General features: G+C 50.9%; 1 long non-coding RNA gene across 1 annotated transcript in view; it reads right to left on the bottom strand.

Annotated features, from left to right (window-relative positions):
* Positions 1-7,500, bottom strand: part of LOC135099155 (uncharacterized) — a 29,381-nt gene that overhangs the window by 17,579 nt on the left and 4,302 nt on the right. Inside the window, exon 2 of the long non-coding RNA XR_010267728.1 lies at positions 927-1,300. This is a non-coding gene — a long non-coding RNA (uncharacterized LOC135099155). The remainder of the gene's footprint in view (positions 1-926; positions 1,301-7,500) is intronic.

The following is a 7,500-nucleotide window of genomic DNA, read 5'->3' as shown; positions in this document are numbered from 1 at the left end:
GTATTCAGAATGACAAAGAGAAAATAATTATTAGTATTCAAAGAGTTTTCTGACAATTTCAAGGTTTCCCATTGTTAGTCGTCATAGCAAAACGGGAAAATAATTGATGTATAATTTATGTATAATTTTATTGATGTATAATTTATATATGTATAATTTATAATAATTTATGGAATGTAGGAATTTTTTTTAAGTAAATACAGAAATTACTACTACTACTACTACTAATTTAAGCGCCGGAAGGAAAGGGTTAAGATATGAGCATTAATAAATGGTACACACACACACACACACACACACACACACACACACACACACACACACACACACACACGGCTCTCCCTCTTTCCGTATCTGTTAGAGAGAGAGAGAGAGAGAGAGAGAGAGAGAGAGAGAGAGAGAGAGAGAGAGAGAGAGAGAGAGAGAGAGAGAGAGAGAGAGAGAGAGAGAGAGAGAGAGAGAGAGAGAGAGATTCCCTTCCTTTTCTCTCTCCATCTCTCTAATTCTGCGTGATAGATTATTTCAATTATGAGAATAAATTGTAGAAGAAGAAGAAGAAGAAGAAGAAGAAGAAGAAGAAAACGAGCGAAAACGTAAATAAGAACCAAAAACAATAAGAGGAGGAAGAAAAGGAGGAGGAGGAGGAGGAGGAGGAGGAGGAGGAGGAGGAGGAGGAGGAGGAGGAGGAGGAACACTGACGCCTCCTTACCTCCCCCTTCACCCCTTTCCTTACCCCAATAAAAAAAAGCCACCATTTTCTATCACCATCACGACTCCATTAACACAACAATGAAAAAAAAAAACAATGGAAAAAAAAAACAAGAAAACAAGAAACTGAAATAAATCGATAAAAAAAAACAAGACAAAATGCAAAGTGTAATTTAAAGTAATCATATAAATGTAATTAGGGCAATACATGTAATTACCTTGTTAAGACGACCTGGACGACTCATGTTCCCTCCTGGTGGTCGGTGGAGGCTCGTGGAGGGAGTGTGGATGGAGCAATGGAGGAGGGGAGGAGGGGGAGGAGATGAAGGTCTGGGAGAGGAATATGCGTATAGGAGAGAGAGAGAGAGAGAGAGAGAGAGAGAGAGAGAGAGAGAGAGAGAGAGAGAGAGAGAGAGAGAGAGAGAGGTGGGGTGGCTGGCTGCGCATGGCATCTCCTTCAGCAGCTTTCTACCCGGGAGAGCAGCGCCGCGCCCCTCCCTCGCTCTGCGCCTCCACCAAGCACCACACTCACCGCACACTGCCACAGCAGCAGCAGCAGCAGCAGCAGGTCCACGGGGCACAGCAACAGTCACTGCGGGATGCAAGGTTGGCACGGATTAGTCAACAGAGTGAGAGGCAGGCGGCGGCGGCGGCGGCGGCGACGGCGACGGCGGCGGCGACGGCTGCCACACCCACTCTCTTCACGTCTCCATTGCTCTGCCTGTGGATTATCAAAGGCCCCGCCCCTGTCCCGCCCTCACCGCGCCGCCCCGCGCCTCATTGGCCCGCGACGCGAGGCCCGCCGCGGCCGCCGCTGGTGATTGGGTGGCCGTTGTGTTAGGTTCATAGCAAGCTTTTGTGGCCTTTGTGGCAACTTGTCGTCAATAATGTGGTAGTTAAAGCTGCTGGAGGGACCTGCCGGGGCGCCGCGCCCACCACCGCCCCTCGCCGCCTGCGTCAGGGTGTTAGGCCCGCGGGCACACACGCGCACACACGCGCACACAAACACACACACACACGCGCGCACACACACACACACACACACACACACACACACGCGGTGTCAGTCATATAATAATAATAAAAATGAACGGTTTATTGTTGAGGCAGTTAACAAAGTGAAAATGTAGAGAGGGGGGGGGAAATACTGGGTGATGCAGTAGTCCCCTTGCTAACTTCCCCAGAGCCTCTCGGTGCCTGGTGGATAGTCAGGACAGACTCAGGGTGGTCAGGGCTTCTTCATAGGTGGTGTAGGCAGGGCCAAGGATGACCCTGCACGCCCTCTTCTGCACTCTCTCCAGCTGGAGCTGTTGAGTGTGTGTGAGGGAGGAGCACCACGCTGGGGAGGCGTTTGGGGAGGATGAAGGTGAGGTACACCCCCTTAACTCGTCAGTCGGCGTCCCCAGCGACCTGAGTCTGCGCAGCATGTACAGCTGTAGGTAGCGGATCTCAAGGTGCCGGCATGCTGCTTCCAGGTCAGCTGGTCGTCCACCGTGACTCCAAGCTTGGCACATCGGACCACCTGGAGGGGGTGAGGGCCCACTGTGAGCCGGGGAGGGGGCACTGGTACACAGGAGGTACACAAACGTTTGATGGTCATCCTGCTCTCCTCCGTCCACGTCTGCAGTCGCTCCAGAATTGCTTGCAGTGGCGAGTCGTCCGGGTTCTTGGTGGACACTGGGACAATGAAGACTAGCAGTGCTGTGTGATTTCCCCTCCCTCCTCCCTTCGTCTCCCTCTATTTCCTCTCCCCACTCGTATTTCCCCGCATTGAGAACTGCATAAGGGAGGAATATTGAAAGAATGATCTTCCTTCACGTCCTGTGCTAGTTAGGAGACGATACGTAAACAGGAGACGTTTCAAGAGGCAGCTGTGAAATCGACTATTGTTTTTCATCATCCCCACCTGTAAATTCACGTAAACTTGTAAGGCTCCTGTTGACTCGGCACTGACAGCCTCTTTACTGGGGTTAATCATGCTGTTAAGGGAATGCCAGGTGAATGTACACCTCTTCTCTCTCTCTCTCTCTCTCTCTCTCTCTCTCTCTCTCTCTCTCTCTCTCTCTCTCTCTCTCCCCTTCCTTAAAATGTCCCTCTTCAAACACTTTTTTCCTCTTCCTCCTCCCGTCGTCTCCCTCAATTTCCTCTCCCCATCAGTATTTCCCCTGCCTAAACTCCCCTTCCTTTCTTCTTCTTCCTCTTCTTCCTTTCTTCCTCTCTTCATTTCCCCTCACGATTTGAATTTAATTTTCTTATCCTGTTTTTTTCCCTTCTTCTCCATAGACCTCCCTTAACTCATCACCCCTTTAGCTCCCCTCTCCCTCCCCTACCTTCCCTCCCCACCCCCCTACCACCAATATATTCCCTTCTACAGTAATATAAACAAGCATTTTCACCCTCATCATCCCAGCATCCTCTCAAGCTGATATAAACTCCCCACCTATTTCTTAACCTCCCCAATAATGACTGTCTCCTTCTCCTCCTCCTCCTCCTCCTACTAATTGTGTCATTAACCTCCTCTGCCGTTTAATTAATTAGTCTCTTCAATTTCAATTCAATAAAAGAGATATTCATGTTTGGGTTTGTGAGAGAGAGAGAGAGAGAGAGAGAGAGAGAGAGAGAGAGAGAGAGAGAGAGAGAGAGAGAGAGAGAGAGAGAGAGAGAATAGTAGTAGTAGTAGTAATTATTAAACTAACCGAACAATTACTACTACTACTATTACTACCACAACAACGAGAGAGAGAGAGAGAGAGAGAGAGAGAGAGAGAGAGAGAGAGAGAGAGAGAGAGAGAGAGAGAAATAGTAGTAGTAGTAGTAATTATTAAACTAACCGAACAATTACTACTACTACTATTACTACCACAACAACGAGAGAGAGAGAGAGAGAGAGAGAGAGAGAGAGAGAGAGAGAGAGAGAGAGAGAGAGAGAGAGAGAGAGAGAGAGAGAGAGAGGGAGGGAGAGAGAGAGAGAGAGAGAGAGAGAGAGAGAGAGAGAGAGAGAGAGAGAGAGAGAGAGAGAGAGAGAGAGAGAGAGAGAGTTTGAAATAGTAGTAATAGTAGTAATTATTAAACTAACCGAACAATTACTACTACTACTATTACTACCACAACAAGGAGAGAGAGAGAGAGAGAGAGAGAGAGAGAGAGAGAGAGAGAGAGAGAGAGAGAGAGAGAGTTTGAAGTAGTAGTAGTAGTAGTAATTATTAAACTAACCGAACAATTACTACTACTACTATTACTACCACAACAAGGAGAGAGAGAGAGAGAGAGAGAGAGAGAGAGAGAGAGAGAGAGAGAGAGAGAGAGAGAGAGAGTTAAGTAGTAGTATCACCCCCCTCCCTCTCTCTCTCTCTCTCTCTCTCTCTCTCTCTCTCTCTCTCTCTCTCTCTCTCTCTCTCTTTTTCTTAATTCAATTCCTCTAAATCTTCTTCTTTCTTTTTCTATTCTTCCTCCTCCTCCTCTTCCAGTCCAATTCCCCTCCCCCCGCCCCCCACCTCTCTCTCTCTCTCTCTCTCTCTCTCTCTCTCTCTCTCTCTCTCTCTCTCTCTCTCTCTCTCTCTTTCTTAATTCAATTCCTCTAAATCTTCTGTTCGACTCTTGACCAGCAGGGGCACAGGAAACGCAGGTAACAGTGCAGGTGTTTATTCACAGAAGGTGTGAACAGAAGGCTGGAGGTAGGTGATCTCCCGGCGCCAGGCCGCGCACTTCAACTTAACACTTATGACTGAAGCCTAGCTCGTTCACTCATACACGTATTCATGCCTCACACAAGTCTCGCTCATTCACTCGTTCACACAACTAGCTAACAACCACACACCTCCCCCGAGACATAAGGAAGATTCCTTATCTTTGTTATGGCTACCGTAACACATGAAACAAAGTTACAATGATTGAAGTACAGAAAACACGGTACATATACACAAAACAAACACAGCGTACAATGAACACGTACGACTAATCGTAGGTGCTACGGTGCCACCGCACCTGCAGTCGTCTCGGCTCCCTACGCTGTCGGCTGCTTCGACGCTCTGGTTGCTCTCGGCCACGGTGTACCCCGTTACCCTGATGCTCCGGGCTGCCGGGATGGTGGTGTTCCTCGTGACCCTGATGCTGAAGCGCTGCACCGCCATGAGCGGTGTGCTGCTCGACAGGAAGGGGAGCAAGAGGTCTGTGTGGGCGTAGGTGTCTTCTATTACGCCACATCACGCGACCGCTGCCCATCTTGATGAGGTAGTCTCTCCTTCGCCCAACAGCCACGATGACACCCAGGCGATCCCAGAGGCCTGTCGTGTGATCTTGAACGTCGACGTGGCCACCGAGGTGCAGGAGAGGAAGAGTACGGGCGGACGCGTCGTGGCGAAGTTTCGCTTTCTTCCTCAGTCGCTCTGCCTTGGCGTCGCACTCATCAGCAGCGCGCTGCCACTGCTGAGCGTATGAGCGATGATGAGCCGGGACACAGGACCTCATAGGATGACCGAAGAGGACTTGTGCTGGTGATCGCCCTTCCGCCCTCGGAGTGTTGCGCAGTTCCAGCAACCCGCGAGCGAACGCATCCTCGTCCAGGTGTCCCTGCTGTGTGGTCGTGAGGATCAGCTTCTTCACGGACTTGACCGCTGCCTCGGCGTGACCATTGGAGCGTGGATAATGAGGTGAAGATACACGATGCTCCACCCCCATCGAGCCAGGAAGCGCCGTACCGATGAAGAAGTGAACTGCGGTCCACCGTCAGTCCTCAGGAGAACAGGCACGCCCGTGTCGGCGAACACACCCCGAAGGACACGAACGAGCTGATCAGCCGATGCTGGACGTGAGCATGCAGACACGTGAGGCCACCCAGACAAGCGATCTACATACACGAGGTATGTACGGCCTGCTGCGTGGAAGTAGTCTGCAGAAACTGACTCAAACACCCTGCTGGGTGTGTCCGTGTCCTGCCAGAGAGGTTCGTTGGCTTGGCTTGGTAGGAGTGGACGGCATAGTGAGCATCCAGAAACGACGTTCTCAACGTCTCTGTCCATACCAGGCCAGTACACCGTTTGTCGGGCCCGTCGCTTGGTGCGCTCCATCCCCTGATGACTGTCATGGAGTCGCTCTAGTGTTTCTCGGCGGAGGCTGTGAGGAATAAGAAGCCTCGGCCCGTAAACCACCAGGTCGTCGTCTACGGCCAGCAGACTGCGCACCGGCCAGTACGTACGCAAGCGGTGATCGAGGTCGTGGCAATGATCAGGGAAGCCCTCGATGATGACGTTCTTGAGCAAGCAGTACTCCCCGTCTCTTGCTGCTGCGGCACGTACCATTTCCACAGTCTGATCCTGGAGTGGTGCTAAGCGGACGCCGTCCTCATTGGTGGCAGATAACGCTGAGATGACCGCTGAGTGGAGAGGGTCGAGGTCACCAGAAGTAGCAGCATCCTCTTCCTCCACTGGGTCCTGTACTGGAGCACGTGAGAGGGCGTCGGGCACACAGTGTGTCGATCCCTTTTGCCAGCTTGCTGTGAAAGAATACTGAGCAAGCTTCTCCCTCATGCGCTGCAGCCGCAGGTTCTCTATTTCTCCCAACAACTTGCTATTGAGGAGAGGTATCAGCGGGCGGTGGTCGAGCACTAGATCGAAGTGAGGGAGTCCTTTCAGGTAGGTGCCACATTTCCTGACTGCCCAGACGATTGCAGCCATTTCCAACTCTATTACTGCATAGCGGCTCTCTGTGTCTGTAACAAATCTTGACCCGCATTGCACCATCTTCCACTGGTCACTGTGCTTCTGCAGGAGAACGAATCCAAATCCGTGCATCCTTGAGGCGTCAGTCTGTAGCATCGTTGGTAATGATGGGTCGAAGTATGCCAAGACAGGTGGGCTGACGAGACACTGTTTCACCTTCTCAAACGCCTCTTCATGGTTAGGAGACCAGCACCAACTGTTCTTCGGGCGTAAGAGATCTCTGAGGGGTTGTGCAGCTGCAGCCACAGCAGGAGAAAAGCTTCCAAGCTGGTTTGTAAGACCCATGAATGATCGTAAGTCGGTGATGTGCTGTGGTCGTGGGAAGTCAGAGATTGCCTTAACTTTCTTTGAGTCTGTCGTGTAGCCTTGTCCAGAAACAGAGTAACCACAGTAATCTACCACTCTTTCCGCGAATGTAAACTTCTGTGGGTTGAGAGTGATGCCGTGCTGGTCACACCGCCGCACAATCTGAATGACATGGGCTAAGTGCGCACTGTAGGTGGAGTCATAGGCCAGGATGTCGTCCACGATCTTGATGGTGTTAGGTATGTCGCCGAGAGCTTGGTCTCCTCGACGGTTATACTCGTCTCCAGACGAGACGAGACCCATAACCGCTCGCCGAAACTTGTACCGACCCCAAGGTGTTATGAAGCAGGTTAAATCCTGGTCTTCTTCTCTAATGGGGACTTGAAAATACCCCATCTTGGCATCAAGAGTGGTGAACCAAACTGCTCCGGTCCCGATCGAGGCGATGGCGTCATGAGGTGAGCGCACTGGATACACGGGCCTCTTCACGTAACGGTTGAGTCGTGTCAGGTCAACACACAGCCTTACACCAGATGTCTTTTTGGGACAGGCACGATGGGGTGGCACCATGCCGTAGGGTAGTCCACACTCTCGATGATTCCCTTGTTAAGCAGCTCTTCCAACTGGCTCTTAATTTCTTCACGCCAATTGTAAGGGATTGTACGAGATGCTGTTACGGCGAAGGGTCGAGCGTCGTCTGTCAACTCGATGGCCATGGATCCACCAGCCATTGCACGTAAACCTTCCTTTGCTTCGAAGACGCTGGGAA

Source organism: Scylla paramamosain, unplaced genomic scaffold (assembly GCF_035594125.1).
Source record: "Scylla paramamosain isolate STU-SP2022 unplaced genomic scaffold, ASM3559412v1 Contig107, whole genome shotgun sequence".
Classification (NCBI taxonomy): domain Eukaryota; kingdom Metazoa; phylum Arthropoda; class Malacostraca; order Decapoda; family Portunidae; genus Scylla; species Scylla paramamosain.
The sequence above is the reverse complement of the archived record's forward strand: the minus strand, read 5'-3'. Positions and strand labels throughout refer to the sequence as shown.